Raw genomic sequence first — 24,175 nt, forward strand, 5'->3', positions numbered from 1 at the left:
TATCTCAAGACCTTCTGTGTGGGTCATCTCAGAACCCTTGGGACTGCCTTTGTCAACAACGTTGGGTTTGAGTCATATCACTACGGAATTCTTCCCTCTGTTCATGGAAATCTGGTAACTACGTCAACGAGGTAATTTCTACAGAACTATTGGGTTTTTTGTTTCTTTGCCTCATAAGATATAAAAATGTCTAAAGGCCCTGGAACGTCACAGTATTAACAGCTGATGCGTATGGAAGGCCTATTATGTACTGGGTATCATTCTCTGTGTTCTTCATTTGTTAATTTGCTCAATCCTTTTTTTTTTTTTTTCCAAGATGGAGTCTCACCCTATCGCCAGGCTGGAGTGCAGTGGCATGATTATATTCACCTAGAAGTTTGTGAACACTGTTCCTCTTTCAGCAAATCTATGTTATAGATGATGCTGGATTTTAGGCATCCAGAAAGGCCTGAGATTGGCAGCTATTTGTTGACAATTCAATGGCCATAAAAGGTAAGCACTTAAGATAACCAACTATTAAAAGACTGAGAATGAGGGTGGTGGGGAGTATTCAGGGGACAGGAGAGCAATACATTCTGGTGATGCCATTTTGGTTCATTATTCAGCAATTTTTTTTTTTTTGATGGAGTCTTGCTCTGTTGCCCATGCGAATCTCAGCTTGCTGCAACCTCCGCCTCCCAGGTTCAAGTGATTCTCCTGCCTCAGCCTCCTGAGTAGCTGGGATTACAAGTGCTCGCCACTATGCCTAGCTAATTTTTGTATTTTTAGTAGAGATGGGGTTTCACCATGTTGACCAGGCTAGTCTCGAACTCCTGACCTCAGGTGATCTGCCAGCCTCGGCCTCCCAAAATGCTGGGATTACAGGCGTGAGCTACCATGCCTGACCTGAATTAACATTGTTAAAATGTCCATACTACCCAAGGCAATCTATAGATTCAATGCAATCTCTATCAAAATTTCAATTGCTCCTCTTTAAGTGGAGGCCTCTGGCAAATAAATAAATAAATAAATAAATAAATAAAGGAAAAAGAAAAAATCCAATGGAATTCTTCACAGAAATAGAAAAGAAAAATCTAACATTTGCGTGGAATCAAAAAAGGCCTTGAATACCCAAGCAATCTTGAGAAAGAATAACAAAGCTGGACACATCACAATCTTGCTTTCAAACTATATCACAAAGCTACAGTAATCAAAGTAGCATGGTACTGGTATAAAAAGACACATAAACCAATGAAATAGGATAGAGAGCCCTGAAATCAACCCATGCTTATACTGTCAACTAATCTTCTGCAAAGATGCCAAGAATACACAATGGGGGAAGAGTAGTCTCTTCAATAAATGTGTTGGGAAAACTGGATATCCACATGGAAAACAATGAAATTGGACCTGTATCATACACCACACACATAAAAATTAACTCAAAATCAATAAAAGACTTAAATGTAAGAACTGAAACTGTAAAACTCTTAGAAGAAAACAAAGGGAAAAAGCTCCTTGACATTGGTGTTGGCAATGATTTTTCATATATGACACCAAAAGCATAGGCAACAAAAGTAAAATAAAGAAGTAGGATTACATCAAGCTAAAAAGCTTCTGCACAGCAAACAATCAATAAAATGAAAAGATAATTTATGAAATAGGAGAAAATATTTGCAACTCATATATCTGATAAAGGGCTAACATCCAAAAATATATAAGGAACTCATACAAGCCAATAGCCAAAAAAAAAAAAACCTGATTTTAAAATGAGCAAAGAAATAGTAATAGACATTTTTTCCAAAGAACACAGCAAGTATGTGAAAATGTGCTCAGCATCACTAATCATCAGGCAAATGGAAATCAACACCACGTGAGCTAGCAACTAACATTTGTTAGAATGGTTCTTTTGAAAAAGACAGAGATAGTAAATGTGGGCTAAGATGTGGAGGAAGACAAGGGAACCCTGGACACTGTTGGTGGGAATATAAATTGGTACAGCCATTATAGGAAACAGTATGAAGGTTCCTCAAACAATTAAAAACAGTGCTACCATTTCATCCAAGAATCCCACTTCTGGATGTATATCCAGATAAAATAAAGTCAGTATCTTAAAGAGAAATCTGCTCTGTCATGTTCATTGCAGCATTATTCCCAATAGCCAAGATATGGGAGCAACATAAATGTCCACTGACGGATAGCTAAAGAAAACGGTAAATATATACACATTGGAATATTATTCAGCCATAAAAAAGGACGTCTTGCCATTTGTGACAACATGAACCCAGAGAACACAATGCTAAGAGAAATAAGCCAGACATGCAAAGAAATATTGTATGTCTCACTTATATGTGGAATCTAAAGCGCACACACACACACGTAACAATGTGAGGTAATGGATATGTTAATTAGCTTGGTTATGATAATCATTTCACAATATATACGTATATCGTTGTATCATATATGAAATCATCATGTTGTATACCTTCAATATATTCATTTTTTTTGTCAATTATGATATCAGTTTTCTCAGTAAAACTGAGAACAAACAAAACCAAATGAAATAACAATGGTAAGAAAGAAGCTAGTAAAATATATCCTGTAATTAAATCCAAATAATCGATGGTGCAGCTGACTGTAAATTTTAAGCAAGAGTCAAGTAGAAACATTTATTGAGGGCTTACTTTACACCAGGCATTGTGCTAAGTGCTTTCTGCACCTGTATCACTTCATACAATCCTCACAGTAGCCCTATGAGGTTTATACCACTATCAGCCCAAATTAGTCTTCTAAAAATTTATTTATTTATTTTTGAGACAGGGTCTCACTCTGTCACACAAGCTGGTGGAATCTTAGCTCACTGTAACCTCAAACTCCCGTATCATCCCAAATTTAAACGAGTCAAATGGCAGTTAAAGGACCTATCTGGGATCACAGAACTAATGAATAACACAATCCAGATCCAGACCCAAGCCCAGACTATCTGGTTCCAGCACCTGGTTCTCAGGTTCTCAGCCTTTGCAGTGTGTAGCGCAATTTTTACCAAAGAGTTCCTGAAATGAAAGCAACATAACTTAAAAAAAAAAAAAAGGCCGGGTATGGTGGCTCACACCTATAATCCCAGCACTTTGGGAGGCCAAGGCAGGTGGTCAGGAGTTGGTGAAACTCCGTCTCTTCTAAAAAAATACAAAATTAGCTGGGTGTGGTGGCACATACCTGTAATCCCAGTTACTTGGGAAGCAGAGGCAGGAGAATGACTTGAACCCAGGAGGTGGAGGTAGCAGTGAGCTGAGATCGCACCACTGTACTCCAGCCTGGGCAACAAGAGGAAACTCTATCTCCAAAATAAATAAATAAATAAATAAATAAATAAATAAATAAATAAATATCACAGATGGAAGCCTGAGGTGATTTTAATGAAACCTCTGTGAAGCAGTGAGGAAAAAAGGTGTGCTAAAATTATATCATTTTTAGAGCAGATAATTTTATACATATTGATGAATTCTTTTTAAACTTTTCAAAAATGCCAACAGCTAATTCTATTTATCCCAAAATGGGAATCACTTTGTTTTTCCTGATTATAAAAATGATATATAGTCATGGTAAAAAATTAAACACTCCGGCCGGGCGCGGTGGCTCAAGCCTGTAATCCCAACACTTTGGGAGGCCGAGACGGGTGGATCATGAGGTCAAGAGATTGAGACCATCCTGGCTAACACGGTGAAACCCCGTCTCTACTAAAAAAATACAAAAAAACTAGCTGGGTGAGTTGGCGGGCGCCTGTAGTCCCAGCTACTCGGAGGCTGAGGCAGGAGAATGGTGTAAACCCGGGAGGCGGAGCTTGCAGTGAGCTGAGATCCAGCCACTGCACTCCAGCCTGGGCAATAGAGTGAGACTCCGTCTCAAAAAAAAAAAAAAAATTAAACACTACATTAAGTCCAAAGAAGATAAACGTCATTCTAATTCCCACTACCCAGTGATAAACTATGGTGCAGTGTGGTGAATGACCTTCTAGACCTCTTTTTTTTTTTTTTTCACAAATATGTACACAGATGACTATGTGTATATTGGATCGGCATGTGGGTGTGGGTATAGATGTATCCACCTATCTCCATGTCAAGAAATATAGATCTTGCCTGGCACAGTGGCTCATGCCTGTAACCCCAGTGCTTTGAGTGGCCGAGGGGGCAGGTGGATCACCTGAGGTCAGGAGTTTGAGACCAACCTGGCCAACATGATGAAACCCCATTTCTGTTAAAAATACAAAAATTAGCTGGGCGTGGGCACGCCTGTAGTCCCAGGTACTCGGGAGGCTGAGACAGGATAATCGCTTGAACCTGGGAGGTGGAGGTTTCAGTGAGCCGAGATCGCACCACTGTACTCCAGCCTGGGTGACAGAGCAAGACTCTGTCTCAAAAAAGAAAAAACAAACAAAGAAAGAAATATAGATCTCCATTGTCCCTTTAACAGTGCAGAGTAATCCACTGTATGGCTGTGCCATTATTCATGTATATAATCAAAAGTTAATGGATCTAAATGTATGGTTTTCAGTTTTTTGAAATTACAAAGAGGCTGCAATGAATATCCTTAAACACATGTTTTCATGCACTTGCCCAGTTATCTTCTTGGGATACCTTTAGTGGAGTTTAGGGAAAATTCACTCACATTAGGGACATTATACACTGCTGAGTTTGACCCATCACATTCAGTCATGGATTCTCTGCAAACCCAGGGGCCGCCCAGCTCCCCTGAACAGTGGTCTTATTCTGCTGGGTCCTTGTGAGGGCGTAGCATAGCCTCACATCCTAAATTAAATTCAGTTCACTGGCCATTGCTCTGAAAACTGGCGAGAGAAAAGAGCCTTTGCCTCTCCGCAGCCCGGGAATTTCCAGATTCTGAAATTGTCCTGTCCAGACACAGTAAATAGTTTGGCCACAACAATCTCTGCGTCCGCCTCCCTCCCATCTGTCTGGGCTGCACATGCCCGTAATAAGTTTTTCATTCGTGACAGGCTCAAGCATCCTTTTCTGAAAGGAGATGAAGGAGATAAAAGGGTCTGGGCTCAGAATTTTGCAAACAGAACCCACGGAGGCTGTGCCAAGACAGAGATGGCGGCTCGATGGCCAGCTAATTCTTGTTTATCCAACAAGCCACGCTAGTTGCTGGGGAGACCCAGAGAAATGAGACACAGTCCCTGCTCATGGGAGTTAGCTGTGTAGTAGAGTTGATAGACCCATGGGGCCACGGAGCGGGTGTTGGAGATGGGGCAGAGGCTACTCCATCATCACAGACTTCAGAATGTCTTTCCAGCAAGACTAGCCACATAGTCTGCCTTTAAAGTCCCCTGGTAAGTCACTCAAAATGATATTTTCAAGTGTCTACCATTTACATCTTCTGGGTGTTGGGGATCGACATCTGTTATCACAGGAAATGGTGCTTTTATTATCGTTGGAACAGGTGGATGAGGATGTCAGCCCTCCTCTGGCAGGACCAAAGCACTGGTCATCTGCAAAGGGAGGACGTTTGGGTGTCCTCAGACTTGGGCAAGGTGCACGCTAGGCTTTAGAGAGCCCAAACCAATTATCCTCCAAATGTCCTCTATACCTGGTTTTTCTATGTTAGGGTTTAGGACCCAATCTGCTTACATCCACAAATCTCTTTTAATTTAGAACAGTCCCTATTTTCATATCGTGAACTGAAGGAATTAAGCTACTGTCCGATAGAATATTCTACCTTCTGGATTTCACTGATTGGTTTCTTACTGTGAATTTGGATAGTTCTGTCTTGTCTAACATACCTCACTGAGTAATTCAGAAGGAGAAAGTAGAAAAAAAAAAGTCAGTGAGTGTAGAAAAGACGAGAGATGAGAATTGTGGAATTACAAATTTTACTTAATGGGAATTTCCAGAACATTTCACCAAGTAACTGCAGACATTACATTATTTTCAAGCACGTCTGGAACATTTATGAAAATTGACCATTTATCTTGCCAAAAAGCAATCTTTTGTTAATGCCAAAAGAATGGATTGAACAAACAGTACTTTCAGACCACTGTGTACTTCAATAAGAAATAAATAATAAAAAAAGCATAGAAATAGAAAAAACTTTTAAATAATTCATGAGTAAACAAAGAAAGCATAACAGGTTTTAGAATATGCTTAGAAGCGAACAATAACAAAAATTCCACGTATGAGAACATACGAGAGGCTTATGCTATAGGAGAAAGAGGCTGAAAATCAATAAGCCAAACATTTAACATGAGAAGTTAGCAAGAGAACAGCTGAGTAAATCCTAAACAGTAGAAAAAAGAAAGTTTACAGGTAAGAGCAGAAATAAATGAAACAGACAGCAATCATAAAAGAGACGTAATGAACAGAGTCAAATTTTGTTTTTTTGAAAAAACTAATAAAACAGGCAAACCTTTGGCAAGACTAATTAGGAAACAGAGATGGGACCCATAAAGTATAGCAGAATTGAAAGGAAATTGGCTGGGCGCGGTGGCTCACGCCTGTAATCCCAGCACTTCGGGAGGCTGAGGTGGGTGGGTCACCTGAGGTCAGGAGTTCGAGACCAGCCTGACCAACATGGAGAAACCCCATCTCTCCTAAAAATACAAAATTAGCCGGGCATGGTGACGCATGCCTGTAATCCCAGGTACTCAGGAGGCTGAGGCAGGAGAATTGCTTGAACCCGGGAGGCGGAAGTTGCAGTGAGCTGAGATTGCGCCATTGCACTCCAGCCTAGGCAACAAGAGCAAAACTCCATCTCAAAAAAAAAAAAAAAGAAAGGAAACATGACTTCAGATGAAGAATCAATTTTTAAAATGTGATAATATGATGCAACCTTCTGCCAATAATTTTGAAAATGTAAATCAAATTGCACGAATTTTACATTTAAGATATTTTAAATGTAAATAATGTTTTAACCATTTAAAAAATTGAATTGGTGATTAAAAATCTTCATATCAAAAAAACAGCAGGACTAGATTTTTTTTTTAAACAGGAGAGTTTTACCAAACATTTAAAGAATGAATACTTTCAAATACAAACTATTCCAGCAAGTAGAAAAATTACCAATACTCCCTAATAATTTTTATGAAGTTGGCTTAATCTGCTTGTTATCCCAACCAAAGACTGTTTGAAGAAGGAAAATATAGGACAATCTTTTCCATAAACAAAATATCAGTAAACTGATATAAAAGATGTATTCTTTTATAAGCCATAAAAGATGTATTCTTAAAAATTCCCCACAGTGAAGACTTTAGTAAATGTTAAAAAATCCAAGATAATGCATCATGGCCAAATTGGATTAGAGTACACTAGAATAGATTAGAAAATTAAGTAATGTAATTTTTCACATTAACAGATAAAAGGAGAAAAACCATAGGATCATCTCAATAAATACAGAACAGGTGTTTGATGAAATTCATCCTCTATTTATGATTTTAAAACTAAACAAATTAAGAATATAAAGAAACTCTTTTAACCTAATAAAGGATGTCTTTTTGTTATTTATTTGTTTATTTATTTTATGAGATGGAGTCTCGCTCTGTCACCCGGGCTGGAGTGGAGTGGCACAATCTCGGCTCACTGCAACCCCTGCCTCCTGGGTTCAAGAGATTCTCCTACTTCAGCCTCCCGAGTAGCTGGGAATTACAGGTGTGTGCCCCTACACCCAGCTAACTTTTGTATTTTTAGTGCAGATGGGATTTCACCATGTTGCCCAGGCTGGTCTTGAACTCCTGACCTCAGATGATCCACCTGCCTTGGCCTCCCAGAGTGCTGAGATTACCGGCATGAGCCACCACGCTCAGCCATAAAAGATGTATTCTTAAAAATTCCCCACAGTGAAGACTTTAGTAAATGTTAAAATGTTAAGGTCAGTAACAAGCCAAGGACACTTACTTTCACCATTCTATTCAACATTAAAGTATAGTAGGGCCAGGAAAAATGAATGAAAGATATAACATTGGGACAGAAGACACAAAACTGCCATAACTTCCAGATAATATGATTACTCTGTCTCATAGTGGAACTGCCTAGAACAATGCCTGGCATGCAGTAGGCACTCAAAAAATATTTGTTGATCATTATGTCGTGACTTACTTTATCTTGAGTTATTTTATTTATTTATTTTTGCCTTGAAGCCTTCTGTTTTTTTCCCCAATCTGAATACTGAAAGATGTATATGTGCTTTTTTCCTTCTTTTTTTCTTTTTTTGGAAACAGAGTTTCACTCTTGTCGCCCAGGCTGGAGTGCAGTGGCGAGATCTTGGCTCACTGCAACCTCTGCCTCCCAGGTTCAAGTGATTCTCCTGCCTCAGCCTCCCAAGTAGCTGGGACTACAGGCATGCACCACCACACCCGGCTATTTTTTGTATCTTTAGTTGAGACGGGGTTTCACTATGTTGGCCAGGTTGGTCTCGAACTCCTGACCTCAGGCAATCTGCCCACCTCAGCCTCCCAAAGTGCTTGGATTACAGGCATGAGCCACCATGCCCGGCTGATCCTGGACTTTTGTTGTTGGGAAATGTTTTAGTACAGGTGCAATCTCTTTCCTTGTAAGATTTATGTTCAGATTTTTTATTTCTTCTCAAACCAGTTTTGGTAATTTGTGTGTTTCTAGGAATTTGTACATTTCATCTGGGTTACCTAATATATTGCTGTATTATTCTCCCATAATCCTTTTTATTTCCATAAGGTTGGTAGTAGTGTCCTCGCTTTCATTTTTGATTTTAGTTTTTGGCATTTTTTCCTTTTTCCTTAGTCTAGCTAAAGCTTTGTTAATTTTGTTGATATTGTTTTTTCAAAGATCAACTTTTGTTTTTGTTGATTTTCTCTATTGTTTTTCTATTTGCTATCTCATTTTTCTCCATGCTAATCTTTTATTTTTATTATTTCCTTATTTCTGCTAGCTTTCTGTTTAATTTGCTCTTCTTTTTCTAATTCCTTAAGGTATGAAGTTAGGTTATTGATTTGAAATCTCTCTTTTTTGATGTAGGCATTTACTGTTATAAATTTCCCTTTGAGCATCACATTTACAGCATGCCATTATGTCCTTGCCTTTTAACAGGAAAGTTTAATTAATTCAAATTTATTATGATTACCTATATATGAATTTATGACTACATCTTGTTTTCTTGTTTATTTATTTTTTTCCTGTTGTTTATACCTTGCTCTTTTTTGGACTGTTTTGAATAGATAAAGATTTTTCTCTCATTGCTGTTTTTCCACTTTGTTAGTTTGGAAGTTTTATATTCTGTTTTTATTCTCTCAGTGACTACCCTACAATTTATCATATACATTGCAGCCTGAAACTCCTGGACTCAAGTGATCCTCCTACCTTGGCCTCCCAAAGTGTTGGGACTAAAGGCATGAGCCACTGCATCTGGCCTATCATATACATTCTAATGTTAACCAATCTCTTTTCTCTATTTTATCTTACCTGTAACAGAAATTTTATGTTTATTTTGCTTCCCTTGCAAACTTCATATTATGGAAAATTTCACATATATACACAAGTAAAAAACAATATAGTGATATGGGTGTGGTGGCTCACACCTGTAATCCCAGCACTTTGGTAGGCCAAGGTGGGCGGATCACAAGGTCCAGAGATGGAGACCATCCTGGCAAACATGGTGAAAACCTGTCTCTACTAAAAATAAAAAAAAATTAGCTGGGTATGGTGGCACGTGCCTATAATCCCAGCTACTCTGGAGGCTGAGGCAGGAGAATCGCTTGAACCCAGGGGGCGGAGGTTGCAGTGAGGCGAGATCATGCCACGGCACTCCACTCCAGCCTGGTGACAAAGTGAGACTTTGTCTCAAAAAAAAAATATGTGTATATGTGTGTGTGTGTATATATATGTATATAGTGAACACCCATGTTCAACAGAGTGAGAGTTCATCTCAAAAAAGTATATATATATAAAATATGTGTACATATATATAAAATATGTATATATATAGTGAACACCCATGCACCAATTATGTCTCCAACAATTATCAATATTTTGCCAATCTTGTTTCATCTATTTCCTTATTTTTCTTTTTTTGTTTTCTATATTATTTTAAAGTAGATCTCAGACATGTCGTTTCACCTGTAAATACTTCATTGTGAAACTTTAACTCATAAGGACATTTTGTTTTTATATAACCACTGTCTAATAATTACATTGTTTCTTACTGTCATTCAATATTCAGTTCATATTCAAATTTTTCTGTTTCAAAAGCATCTTTTCAGGTTTTTTTCCAGATCAGGATTCAAACAAAGGCCACACATTGCATTTTATTGCTGTTCCTTGTCTCTTTTATTCTATAGGGCACCTTGTTTTATTTTCCTGCCACTAATTTATTAAAAATCTGGTCATTTTGGAGTGGCATGTCCTACATTCTGGATTTAGCTGATTGCTTCCTTGTGGTGCCTTTTACCTTGTTCTTCTATCCCCTGTATTTTCTATTAACCAGTATGTATGTCTAGCTAGCTAAATTAGGTTTAGATTTATTTACGTAGGAAAGAACACTTCACAAGTGATGCTCTTACTTCCTGTTTCATCACATCATAAAGCATATACAGTCTGGTAGTCTCCATTTTCTAAATGATAATTTTCATAAATGGTTTCAGGTGCTATCAGCCTAATCTCTTCCTTATGAAGTTCCCTATCCATTTTTCACTTAACAGATTTATCATTCATTGATGATCGTTGGCTACATCCATCGTTTCATTGGGGATTGTAAAATAGTGATTTCCTACCATTTTTCTGCATTTAGTAGCTGAAATTCTTCTATAAAGAAATTTCCCTCATGCACTATTTAAATCGACCCATCTTAGTAAAAAGAAAAAACTCAAACAACAAAGAACTCTTCAAGTTGGCTTCTGTGTCCTTTGATGTGATCCCAGCAGTCTGTGATAGCTTCCTTTTTGTCCAACACAACATATTCTAGGCAATTTTTACAATTCCTGCCCCAGACCTGGAATCAGCTGTTTTGTTAAGAAACACTAGTTCTTTAGGGGAAAATGATATTTAGAGACCACAATCTGGGGACTGAGAAGTGATCATTACTAGTGTGTTTTCATGCCTCCCAGGATTTTCAGTGCACATATTGGGAAATGACCACATTCTAAAAGAAAAGAATTACGAGTTCATACTGATATTTCCAGTTCAAATTTATGATTATAAGAGTTTAACTCAAAATATTTGATTTAATACTTGTATATATTTTCTTCTTTCACTGAAAATTTTTGTTTTTGTTTTGTTTTGTTTTATATTTGGAGATGGGGGTCTCTCTGTGTTGCCCAGGCTAGGGTGCAATGACTGTTTACAGGCACAATTGTAGCACACTACAGCCTTGAACTCCTGGGCTCAAGCGATCCTCCTGCCTCAGCCTCCCAGTCTATAGGTGTGCACCAACGCACTCGACTGAAAATTTTGTTTTTTTTAAATGAGCAAACGTATGTATTATTTGGCTTATCCTATAATATACCTATAGGTATTCCAAAATTAATAATTTCAAAATTACTACTAACAACAAGACCCTGAATATAGTTTGACATTTCTATGTAGTTCTTTTTGTCTCTAGAGTATTTCCCACTAGGAATGTACACTTAAAATACTGTGTTTTAAAGTAACATGAAATAATTTTTTAATGTTCTTATGCTACTAACTTGATATATTTTAGTTTAGCTTGTTTAAATTTGTTTTCAATTTTTAGGGATTTTTTTTTTCTATTTTGATTTAATTTTATTTTGTATTTATGTAAAATTTGCTTTATTTTAAAATGAAAACTGTAAAACAAGGCATCTTCACAGAAGTCTCCTTTCCATCCTACTTTACCCTGTTTACTGCCTTCCTCTTCACATTGTATAGATTTTTGGTTTGGTTTGTCCTCACCTTGCATTGCTCCCTTTTTGGAGACACGTTTTTTTTTTTTTTTTTTTTAAATCACATATAACACCTCTTTATCAACTTGATATATCAGATTTTGTATGATAACATCAGGGTTTCAGGCTACAAATCCAAATTATTCTCCCAAGTAGTATTATCTAAATCCAAAACCATCTTGAATCTTTACCCGACCTCCTCCGTACACACTTAGAGAATTTTTTTTCTTTTTTCTTTTTTTTGACAGTCTCCCTCTGTTGCCCAGGCTGGAGTGCAGTGGCATGATTTTGGCTCACTGCAACCTCCGACTCCCAGGTTCAAGTGACTCTCATGCCTCAGACTCCTGAGTAGCTGGGATTACAAGCATGCACCACCTCACCTGGCTAATTTTTTTTTTTTTTTTTTTTTTTGTAGTAGAGACAGGGTTTCAACATGTTGGCCAGGCTGGTCTCAAACTCGTGGCCCACTTAGAGGAATTTTATTTTAAAATTCTTTATTTATTTGTTGAGATGGAGTTTCACTCTTGTTGCCTGGGCTGGAGTGCAATGGCGCAATCTCGGCTCACTGCCACCTCCGCCTCCTGGGTTCAAGAGATTCTCCTTCCTCAGCCTCCCAAGAAGCTGGGATTACAGGCATGTACCACCACACCCAGCTAATTTTTCTATTTTAGTAGAGACAGAGTTTCATCATGTTGCAGGCTAGGTTTTAGGGAGAGATGATGATGATGATGATGATTATTATTATTATTATTTTCTTTTTTGAGATGGAGTCTCACTCTGTCACCCAGGCTGGAGTGCAGTGATGCGATCTCGGCTCACTGCAACCTCCGCCTCCCAGGTTTAAGCGATTCTCCTGCCTTAGCTTCTCTAGTAGCTGGGATTACAGGTGCCCACTACCACACCCGGCTATATTTTGTATTTTTAGTAGAGATGGTGTTTCACCATGTTGGCTAGGCTGGTCTCGAACTCCTGACCTCAAGTGATCCTCCCACCTCAGCCTCCTAAAGTGCTGGGATTACAGGCATGAGCCACCACATTGGGCCCACTTAGAGGAATTTTAAAAAGAATACTTAAAATTTTGGAGTGCCATGTGGTTAGTATGTGAAAATATTTAGGTTTGCCCTAAAACCTTCTAATTTATGGGTGAAAATGCCTGCTTCAATCCATATGTGTTTGTGTTTATATTTTAATTGCAGGTGATCCTAATGTAAAACTTCTAATTTATTACAGAGCTTTTGATAAAACCAAGTATCTACTGACTCATGTTTAAAATTCAAATTTCTCAAAGCATATTATGAAATATGCCCACATTATATTTAAAAAACTAAAAATAAATAATTATTGAAAAAAACTATTGTGTCTTTGGTTCTTTACCCCAAAAGTTCAAGTGGAATTTTAAAAATAGATTTACATAATGTTCTATTTATTTATTTTTTTATTGAGACAGAGTCTCACTCTGTCGCCCAGGCTGGAGTGCGGTAGCTTGACCTTGGCTCACTGCAATCTCTGCTTCTCAGGTTTAAGCATCCTCCCAGCTCAGCCTCCCAAGTAGCTAGGACTACAGGCGTGTATGCCAACACACATGATTAATTTTTTTTTTTTTGTAGAGACGGAGGTTTGCCGTGTTGCCTAGGCTGGTCTTGAACTACTGGACTCAAGTAGAAGTCTTGCCTCAGCCTCCCAAAGTGCTGGGATTACAGGTGTGAGCCACTGTACCCGGCCTAGATTTACATAATTTCCACTAAAACCAATTTATAAAAGACAGTAGGCTTTATAATTGTATCACATTTCCATTGTAGTACACTTCAGTTGTGGTCCTATGATAATACATTTGCAAAAGGTTTTGCCTGTTTAGTTTTAGTGCAAAAATTCAGGTTTTTGCATGGAAGCAGGCTGTGCTATGCGTCCAATTCCCAATGTTGTATTTTGTAGTAATTGCACTTAACCTTAGGGAAACTAACAAAATTACTAAGCTTTAAAATTCAGATTAAATGTAAAATGTTGGCTTTCATTATACATTTCCTATAACTGTAATTGAGAACACATACCATCTCTCAAATTTGAAAAAAATTTAGAAAAACAACAAAATTTATATATGCTTTACAGATAGTCATACCTGAGCTCTTGAGATTATCTTTGAAATTTAATACACCAAGCTCTTTCCTTGAGGAAAAACTTTCTATCCGTAAAATAATCTGAAATCAGAGTTGCTTCTAATCAAACACACTTAAATTTCAGTATCTATTTAGTGTCTTCTAGTACAGTAGGATTCTTTATTGGAAATAGAAACAATTTTTGGCTGCAATATTCTGTGTTTAACCCGAGGAAAAATATTCATTTTGATTAATTTCTGATTTTTCAGATGTTCTACTTTCAATAGACTAGTGAAATGCTGTCGTTTCTGACCTTTTATTTTTTTAAATGTGATATTCTCTTTATTAAATGCATAAACTCAAAATCCTAGTTATTTTTGGGATTTCAAGTTCATTTTACACTTTGTATTATTTAAGAAGAGCACATTTTAACAAACTCTTGCTAGAGATTTGATTCATGCTTGGTTCCATTTACAACCCCTTTATTCTTTAAGTTGCATTTATACATTTAGCATCTTTAATTTCCTTTGCTACTATTTTAATTGCCTGACCACAATAGTGACATGTGACCTGAGACCACAAACTTCTCTCCTTCTTTCTTGTATCTCTGAGATAAACTGATCATCCTAGCTACAGTATCAGCCAAGGAGTAGTGTAATCGAGTATCCCAACCTCAAAATGCATTTTAAAACTTTTTTTTTTTTCCTTTCTTTCTTTCAGCCTTGAAACATACTTTGAAATTCTTTGTTTCTCTTTTTCCCACCAGGTGCTCCCGTGCACGATGCTGGCATATCCGATTACATGCTTGCTTAGAAATTTCAGGGGGCAATTTTGAAACAAGCCAGGCAGAGAGACCCAGCTGCTGAAGTTAGTCCACCACCACTGGGCTGAGGACAGGATGACACAAACCAGACCTTCAGATGGGTAATTATCTGAGATAGCCATCAGAACAAGACATGCAGACCTGCATTCTCCTACACCACTCCCGCATGTTTTCTACACCTTTTTCCTTCTTAAATCCCTTCGCTCAGCCCAGAAGGCAGCGATGGTTCCTTTGAAGATTGAGCCTGGCTGTGATCCCATTTGCTAAAATTTGACCAATAGAAGTCACTTTCCTTTCACTACATACCAAGCTTCTCATGCTTTGACTTCTGAGCAGTGAGCAGCTGGACTTGAGCTGATTACAGACTTGGTGCCTGAGTGAGGAGCTGTGTGTTTTGTGCAGCTCAGCCTGTATGCCTGGTTTCCAGCGAGTGGAACAATTGGCCAGGCAGTGGGCTAGGGCTTACCCACTCATGGTACTAGGCAGGGCAGGGCCATTTGCAAATGCTAGCTACTTGTGGCCAGTGGACCCTGCTACTGGGGCCTCGGGAACTCCCAATAGATGCAGAGACTGCCTTTGTCTGGGGTATTTTCCTTTGCCTCCCTTTCATGGCATCAGGTGCTATCATGCTCTGATGGTGTAAGGAAAGCAGCATTCAGTAAGTTGATGGCCTTCAGGACTGGGTAAGTGAACCAGAGTGCACCTGGGGTCGTCTGTCTCTGCCATCTGGGCTGTCCAGCCACCTGGACCTAGCATAGGTCATCTTGGTGCCATCTGAGCCTCCATGCCATCTGCACCTAACACAGGTCACTGTGTGGTGCCTTCTGGGTTTGACACAAGATCTCAGGACTTTTCTCCAGTTTCTTCTCTTTGGGGATTGGTTTGGAGTGCTCTGTCTGCATGGGATCTGTCTGTGTTTGTGTCTCTGTTTAGAGTTACCCCTTTCTCCAAGGGTGCTTTGGACCAGTCTCCATCTCACCCACCAAGACTAGGTCAGAAAGTATCAAGATAGGCTGCTTCTCTTCTCGCCAGGGGAGAAAGTTTCCAATATCCTAGCCCCTAATGTTGTCATTCTCTCTGAGACTTCCAGGGTATTTCCTGAATCCAAGTCAAGCTTTGTGGGGGGAGAAAGCAAGTCAACTCTCTTTTCTAGACAATCTGAAACTCTACCTGGTTACATATTATGGCCAACTTTTGTGTACATTTTAAGCTGATGGGCAAATTACAGTAAGGGAAATTCAGAGGTCAAATAGTTAACCTGCAACTCTACAGTTAAGCAGAGTCTTCTAAGGCTATTTCTCTTTTCTTTTCTGCCTTCTTTGAATCTGCTGTTATTAAGCTACTGGTGTTGAGATAAAAATTACTGTTTCCACGTTACTTGGAGATTTTGTTTTTCTTATACATTTCAGCCAGTTCTAGCTAAAATGGAAACGCTAGAAACTCACTTGAAACTGCAGAAAAAAGAAGGGTAAAAAGGTTTTCAAAACCAAACTGCCATAGAGACTGCTTTACCCAAATTTTGGTTCACAGCTTTCCTTAAATTGGGGTAAACAGCTTTCCTTAGCCATGTGAACAGGTTCCAATTTCATGGGAAAAATAATTTGGATCCAGCTATCTTTTATAAAGTGGTGAGTCTGTACTGCTATCTTATGGCTGGAGTACCAAAGTAAAAGCCATCAGATCTTTGTGCATGTAGGTGTACATGTTTAGATATGCTTGTGTGTACATACATGTATTATGTTGTATATTGTGTTTAGCATGTTGCCAAATTGGATTATAAGTAAATGAGTACTCAATAAGTCCAGATGCTTTTCAAATTCACGTGAATCTTTGGTAAATAAAACTAAAATTTTTGATAGAAATGTCTTCAGAACTGTCAGCATACGTTTTTGTCTGAGTTTATTAACCAAATAGTTTTATATTTGTCTCTGTCTACATATTAAGGTGTCAGAGTTTAACATAAAGGTTATAGGACTATAAACCCAAACAAAACCAGAATTATCTTTGTGTAATTTTTTTCGACAAAAAGACTAATTTAGATTGTTGGTTTAATTAAAACAGCTGAATCTTCTGAGTTATTGGCAAAATGTGTTTACCTTTAAGGTTCTTGGGTGTTCACCTGCTATTCAGACTTTTTAAATGGTTAATAAATAAATAACTTTATTTATTTATTTATTGAGATAGGGTCTTGCTCTGTTGTCCAGGCTGGAGTACAATGGTGCAATCTTGCTTCACTGCAACCTCCTCCTCCCAGGCTCAAGTGATCCTCCCACCTCAGCCTCCCAACTAGCTGAACTACAGGTGCTAATTTTTGTATTTTTTTGTAGAAATGGAGTTTCTCCATGTTGCTGAGGGTGAAATAAATTTAAATAATGACTAGATATGTTTAACACCTCAGTTTTCAGAAGTAATCTAGATAAACTGTTAAAAATGGAAAAAATTGAGTACATGAAATTGAGATAAATTCATGTAAGTGAATTCTTGTATAATTTAAAATCTTAACATTATTTTCAATTGAATAATAGATGCTGTTTTGGATGTCTGTGTCATTTCCAATTAAGAAAAAAATAATGTGTGTGAAAACATGTTATAATGTTATAATATGGGAAAATGTAATATTATGGAATGGTTTATAATATTATGGAATGGTTTGTTTCATCTATAAAATACTAATATCTGACAAACAGTTCAGGATTTCTTGCTTCATAGGTTTTTACTAAAATTTAAGGTTACCAAGAATAAAAATTCTAGTTAATACATGATCCTGTAAGTTGTGTTATTGAAAACTAACACAATACTTTTATGTAATTTGGGTGTTATTTAAAAGTTACTTCTAAAAGAAGGTAGAAAGGACCAGTAAGTAGGAGAGAGATGTTAAGAAAGTTGTGGTTATGAAGATGTATTTTTGGTAAGAAAGGTTATAAAGAAAATAAAATGGTTTTGTATAAAAATATAGTCTCATATGATAAATTTTTGTCCTAAAGAAAAATGATTATTTAGGAAAGAGAGAATTATAGGACAAGTCAGAAATGCTAAGCATGTCATGTATGGTCTGTGTAAGTCGCAAAATGCTCATGAAGGGGAATTTATAAAAGGAATTTTGTGGGTTTTTTTTTTTTTTTTTTTTGAGGTGGAGTCTGCTTTGTCGCCCAGGCTGGTGTGCAGTGGAGTGATCTTGGCTCACTGCTACCTCCGCCTCCCAGGTTCAAATGATTCTCCTGCCTCAGCCTCCCAAGTAGTTGGGATTAAGGGCATGTGCCACCACACCCAGCTAATTTTTGTATTTTCAGTAGAGTCAGGGTTTCACCATGTTGGCCAGGCTGGTCTCAAACTCTTGACCTCAGGTGATCTGCCTGTCTCGGCCTCTCAAAATGCTGGGATTACAGGCATGAGCCACCATGCCAGGCCTATAAAAGGAATTTTGATTAAGTTAGCTATGATTAAAAGGGAATTATTCATAATAGTCTTTCTAAAGAACAGTCCCCTATGTTTAAATGGGGTTTTCTTAAGGTATTGATTTGCTCTTAATGAAATTACAAGAAAATTTGCTTTTTAATTCTATAACCTGTTTCTTTTGAAAACTTCTCAGATTCATATCTCAAAAGTTCAGCTTTTGTTGTATCTCACTGCATTCAACTTTTTCTGACTTTTTCTCCTGACCTTTTTTCCTGACCTTGTGATCCGCCCACCTCAGCCTCCCAAAGTGCTGGGATTACTGGCGTGAGCCACCGTGCCCAGTCCAGATAAAAATATTCTTTAAGAAAAAGTCATTACTAAGGATAGAGAGGGTATGTACATAAAGATAAAGTATTTTAATTCACCAAGATGATAAACTGATTTAAAATTTGTACATATCTTATAGCCTTAAAATGAATACAGCAAGAATCAACAGAAGAAAGAAAAGAAACCCAAGAAGAACTTGACAAATCCACCACCATTATGGAAGATTCTAACATATTTCTATCATTGGTAGATCATGCAGAAAAAAAACCCTGTCAGAGTGTAAAAGATTTGAATAATACTGCTAACCAGCTTGATTGAATGCTCATTTATAGAATGTTTTGCATAAGAATTAGATAATACACATTCATTTCAAACTCCTGTGGAACATTTGTGAAAAATGACCATATATTATACCATAATCAAGTCTCAACAAAGACTAAAGATTGAAATTATGCAGTTCACCTTCTGTGATTATATTGTGTAAATTATAGATCAACAACAAAAAATACATTATTAATACATTTGGAAATGAAGATGTTCACTTTTTATACAATCCATTAGTCAAAGACAAAATTCTAATGGAAATTAGAAAAATGTTAAACTGAAAGATAATGACAATATCACATATTAAAACTTGTGGCATGCAATTAAAATAGTACTTAGAGAAAAATTGATAGCCTTAATTTCATACAATGGAAAACAAGGGAGACTAAAAATTAATGAGCGAACCATCTATCTCAAGAAGTTAGGGAAAAAACTGCAGCAAAATAAGAAGAAAGAGAAGGAAGCTAATTACTATTGTCTGAATGTTTGTGTCTCCCCCCAGAACCATGTGTTGAAGTCGTAACCTCCAATGCGATGGTATCAGGAGATGGGGCAGTTGGAGGTGAGTAGGTCATCAGGGTGGGGCCCTCATGAATGGGATTAGCGCCTCTTATAAGAAGAGGCACAAAAGAGATGATCTGTGTCTGCCATGAGAGGGCATAGCCAGGAGGCACCCTCCATGAACCCGAAAGTGAGCCCTCATCAGACACTGAATCCGTTAGAGTCTTGATCTTGGACTTCCCAGCCTCTGGAACAATGAGAAATAAATTTCTGTGTTTATAAGCTATCCAGTCTACGGTATGTTATTATAACAGCCTGAACAGACTAAGACAGAAATAATAAAGGGTAGGCCAAGTACAGTGGCTCACACCTGCAATCTCAGCACTTTGAGAGACCAAGGTGGGTGGATCGCTTGAGTGCAGGAGTTGGAGACCAGCCCGGTCAACATGGCAAAATACCATCTCTACTAAAACCACAAAAATTAGCCAGGCATAGTGGCGTGTGCCTGTGGTCCCAGCTACTTGGGAGGCTGAGGTGGGAGGATTGCTCAAGCATGGGGATCAAGGCTACAGTGAGCCATGAATGCACTGCTGTACTATAGCCTAGGTGACAGAGTGAGATCTGGTTTCAAAAAAAAAAAAAGAGAGAGAGAGAGAAAGAGAATACCTTAGTAAGTGGCACAATCCATCTTTCTGGCTTCTCAGCATTTGTATCAACACAAATCTGACTTTCAAACAAGAGGACAGGCTGGGTGTGGTGGCTCATGCCTGTAATCCCAGTACTTTAGGAGGTTGACATGGGCAGATCACTTGAGGCCAAGAGTTTGAGACCAGCCTGGCCAACATGGCAAAACCCTGTCTCTACCAAAAATACAAAAATTATCTGGGTGTGGTGGCACACACCTGTAATCCTAGCTACTGGGGTGACTGAGTCAGGAGAATCGCTTGAACCCAGGAGGCAGAGGTTGCAGTGAGCCAAGATTGTGCCACTGCACTTCAGCCTGGGCAATAGACAGAGTCTCCGTCTCCAGACAAAGAAAAAAAAAAAGACAACTCTATGTTTACACTTAACGGGATGCAACTATCCTTCATGCAGATGAAGACATTCTCAGTCTCTCCCCAAAATGGGGAGATGCAAAGATTCCAACAGCATTGTATTCATCCCTGGACAATGTTAATAACCCCTCAAATCCAGTCACAGTGCTGGCTAAAAATTCCATTATCTAGATACTGAATTGGAAAGTTAACTTCCAACAAAACTTATCAAAAAATAGATAATAGGAAGGGGGAGAAAGAAGGAAAAAAAGTGGTTAACATATACAAACACATACACACACACAAACACAGCAAACAAGGAAGAAAAGGTTCACAACTGCTACAGTCCTTGTTTCTGTAATAGGTCATGTGGCTGTAGTTGACATTTCAATTCTGTCTTCCACTCTTCCTTGTACATATCTTTTGCTCTCAAGTGACTAGGGCTCTTTGCATGATGGAGTGACCTAAATCTTCATCCTGAGGTGTCTGGGTCCTTAGTGGTCCTGCCTTTTTTGACTGTCACGCTTTTTTCACTTATTTTTATGGTTGGACATGCAAGTCCTAAGGGGGGCATCCTAGAGCATCCTTGGGGGTTCAGATGTGGTCCTCCCTACCTCCACCATGTGGCAGCAACCCAATTTTTCCTTGTAATAGGGATCAGTCGCCCCAGGCAGTAGAGTAATCCCTTTCTTCTCTTGGTTCAGTGGCATGAAGACTCCCAATGGCCAACAGCAGTCTCAACATCCAATTCAATGGAGCTGCAGTTGTGTCCTCTGGTGGAAGCATTTGTCTCTTGGGAGCTATGACCGTGACCTCCAAACCTGCAGAGCTCAGAGCTGTGGAGATGGGAAGAAAAATTCTGCAAGCAGGTTATTAGGTGTTCAGTGAGAGGAGCTGCTCCCATGTCTATCTGGAATCCTATATTCTGGTGATGAGAGAAAAAGCATCACATTCTGACTGATTTGTGATCCAAAGCATAAACTGCATCCTGTACAATAGAAGTCAAATCCTTTCAAGTTCTTCTTTCACCCTGGACGATTTTCTCTTGAGAGATCATTTATCGTACCAGAAATCTGGTATGGTAAAGCAGATTTTGGAGGCAAAGACAGGGAGGTGAGGCCTGAGTCTTGAAACAGAAAGAAAAGAGGACCGTAGAGAGAAAGCACACAGAGGGGCCCAGACTTTGTGTTGTTCATGTCCTTGAGTGAGGGGTTAAGAGGGAGAAGAGTCAGTAGAGGAGTTCTCATAAGAAGAACTCATAAGTGCCACATGAATTGCTCTAAAGACAGAGTCTCAAGGAGAGAGGCTCAGCACTTCCAGGCACCACAGGTTAGCCAGCAGAGAGGGATGAGCTTGGCTCTGGGCATCCCTTGCTAGGGCACCCATTCTCTGTGAACTCTTGTGCCTCAATCTCATTGACTGGCTTTCGAGGCTTAAAGCAGAAAAGCACCGTGTAACTTGGCTTAGGAATTGCTCTTAGGCAAATCTATAGATCCTTGTCTTTTTACATCTACTCTCCCCAGAAGCCAGCAGTGGGAGCTCCACTGATGAGTCCAAATGGAAAACGTTCCTGGGTATTTTTGGTTCCCAGCCCCATCTTCCAGCCTGGAGAGGAGGGTTGTAACAGTTCACAACATGAGTTCTGGTCAAAATTCAGTTACTCCAGCAGCAAAAGCCAAACCTGTGAGAGGCAGAGGGGTTGTGCCTTCAGACTGGCTCTTGTACAGGGTGAGAAGACCTTGTGCTGATAGGACTCACCTGTTTGGCACAGGCGGCACCCATTGGCGCTGTTCATGGTCCTGAACTACAGCTGCTGGTCTCTCTCTCTCTCTCTCTTTTTTTTTTTTTTTTTTGAGACGGAGTCTTGCTCTGTTGCTCAGGCTGGAGTGCAGTGGCACGATCCTGACTCACTGCAACCTCCGCCTCCGGGTTCAAACGATTCTCTGCCTCAGCTTCCCGAGTAGCTGGGATTACAGGTGCCCACCACCATGCCCAGCTAATTTTTGTATTTTTAGGAAAGATGAGGTTTCACCATGTTGGTCAGGCTGGTCTCAAACTCCTGACCTCAGGTGATCCGCCCGCCAAAGTGCTGGGATTACAGGTGTGAATCACCGCACCTAGCCCAGCTGTTGGTCTCTATTGCACTCTCCTTCCACTTTCCATAGAGTCAGGGGTGACTTCAGTTCAGCCCTTCCCAAGAATTGGGAATCAAATTAGCAAGGACGTGAGAGGAGAGGGGAAAATGGCTGGAATCCTTTGGAGAATACTGCTGCTGAGACCTTTCCAGGGAGAAGAAAATGGGATTTTTTCTTTTGGTCATCTTTGACAAAGTTTTACAATTATCAAGACCTCTGAGTAGCTGGGAAGCACATGACAACACTACACCACATCCCTCTGCTGGTAAGTTTATAGAAGGGAATGGAGACCCAGGACTGTGAGTTCCTGGAGTGCAGGGTCCATATTGGACTCCCTTATCCCTTGCCAGTGTACAAGGCAGGCATTCAATAAGTGTTGTTTGAACTGATAAGATGTTGGGTATAAGAGACTAAGTACAAGAATACCTCAGAGATACGGTAGGTTTGGTTCCAGACCACCACAATGAAGTGAATATTGCAGTAAAGCAAGGCACGCAATTTTTTTTTGTTTCTGATACATATAAAAGTTATGTTTATACTGTAGCCTATTAAGTGTGCAATAGCGTTATGTCCAAAAAAGTACATACCTTAAAAATATCTTATTGCTAAAAAGGCTAATGATCATCTGAACCTTCAGTGAGTTGTAATCTTATTGCTGGTGGAGGGTCTTGCTTTGATGTTGACAGCTGCTGACCAATCAGGGTGGTGTGGTTGCTGAAGGCTGGGGTGGTGGTGGCAATTTCTTAAAATAAGACAACCATGGGCTGGGTGTGGTGGCTCACGGCTGTAATCCCAGCCCTTTTGGAGGCCAAGGTGGGTGGATCACCTGAGGTCAGGAGTTCGAAACCAGGCTGGTCAACATGGTGAAACCTCGTCTCTACCAAAAATACAAAAATTAGTCAGGCATGGTGGCAAGTGCCTGTAATCTCAGCTACTTGGGAGGCTGAAGCAGGAGAATCACTTGAATCTGGGAGGTGGAGGTTGCAGTGAATCAAGATTACACCACTGTACTCCAGCCTGGGCGACAAGAGTGAAACCCCATCTCAATAAATAAATAAGACAACAATGAAATTTGCCACATCGATTGACTCTTCCTTTCATGAAAGATTTATCTGTAGCATGTGATGCTGTTTTATAGCATTTTACCAATAGTAGCACTTCCTTCAAAATTGGTGTCAGTTCTCTCAAACCTGCTTTATCAACTAAGTTTCTATAATATTTAAAATGCTTTGTTGTTATTTCAACATGTTTACAGCATCTTCACCAGGAGTAGATTCCATCTCAAGAAACCACTTTCTTTGCTCATCCATAAGAAGCAACTCATCATTCACTCAAATTTGATCATGAGATTGCAGCAATGCAGTCACATCTTTAGGCTTCACTTCTACCTCTAGTTCTCTAGCTATTTCCACCACATCTGCAGTTCTTTCTTTTACTGAATCTTCAACTCCTCAAAATCATCCACAAAGGTTGGACTCAACTCCTTTCAAACTCGTGGTAGTTTGATATGTTCATAATGGCACTTAGAATGATAAACGCTTTCCAATAGGTTTCAATTTATTTTGCCCAGATCCAGACTTGAAAGCTGAAAGGACTCCTTGGTCCATGGGCTGCAGAATGGACATTGTGTTAGCAGGCAGGAAAGCAACATTCATCTCCTTGTGTGTCTCCAGCAGAGCTTTTGGGTT

At 39.1% G+C, this 24,175-nt stretch overlaps 1 long non-coding RNA gene across 1 annotated transcript; it reads left to right on the top strand.

Annotated features, from left to right (window-relative positions):
- Positions 1-322: 322 nt before the first annotated feature.
- Positions 323-22,165, top strand: LOC105464434 (uncharacterized). The gene is made up of 6 exons (XR_976823.2): positions 323-492; positions 14,714-14,871; positions 16,975-17,071; positions 18,633-18,764; positions 19,320-19,379; positions 21,057-22,165. It is a non-coding gene; the product is annotated as an uncharacterized lncRNA (long non-coding RNA).
- Positions 22,166-24,175: the final 2,010 nt, after the last annotated feature.

The sequence above is a fragment of the Macaca nemestrina genome, chromosome 15 (genome assembly GCF_043159975.1).
Source record: "Macaca nemestrina isolate mMacNem1 chromosome 15, mMacNem.hap1, whole genome shotgun sequence".
Lineage (NCBI taxonomy): Eukaryota > Metazoa > Chordata > Mammalia > Primates > Cercopithecidae > Macaca > Macaca nemestrina.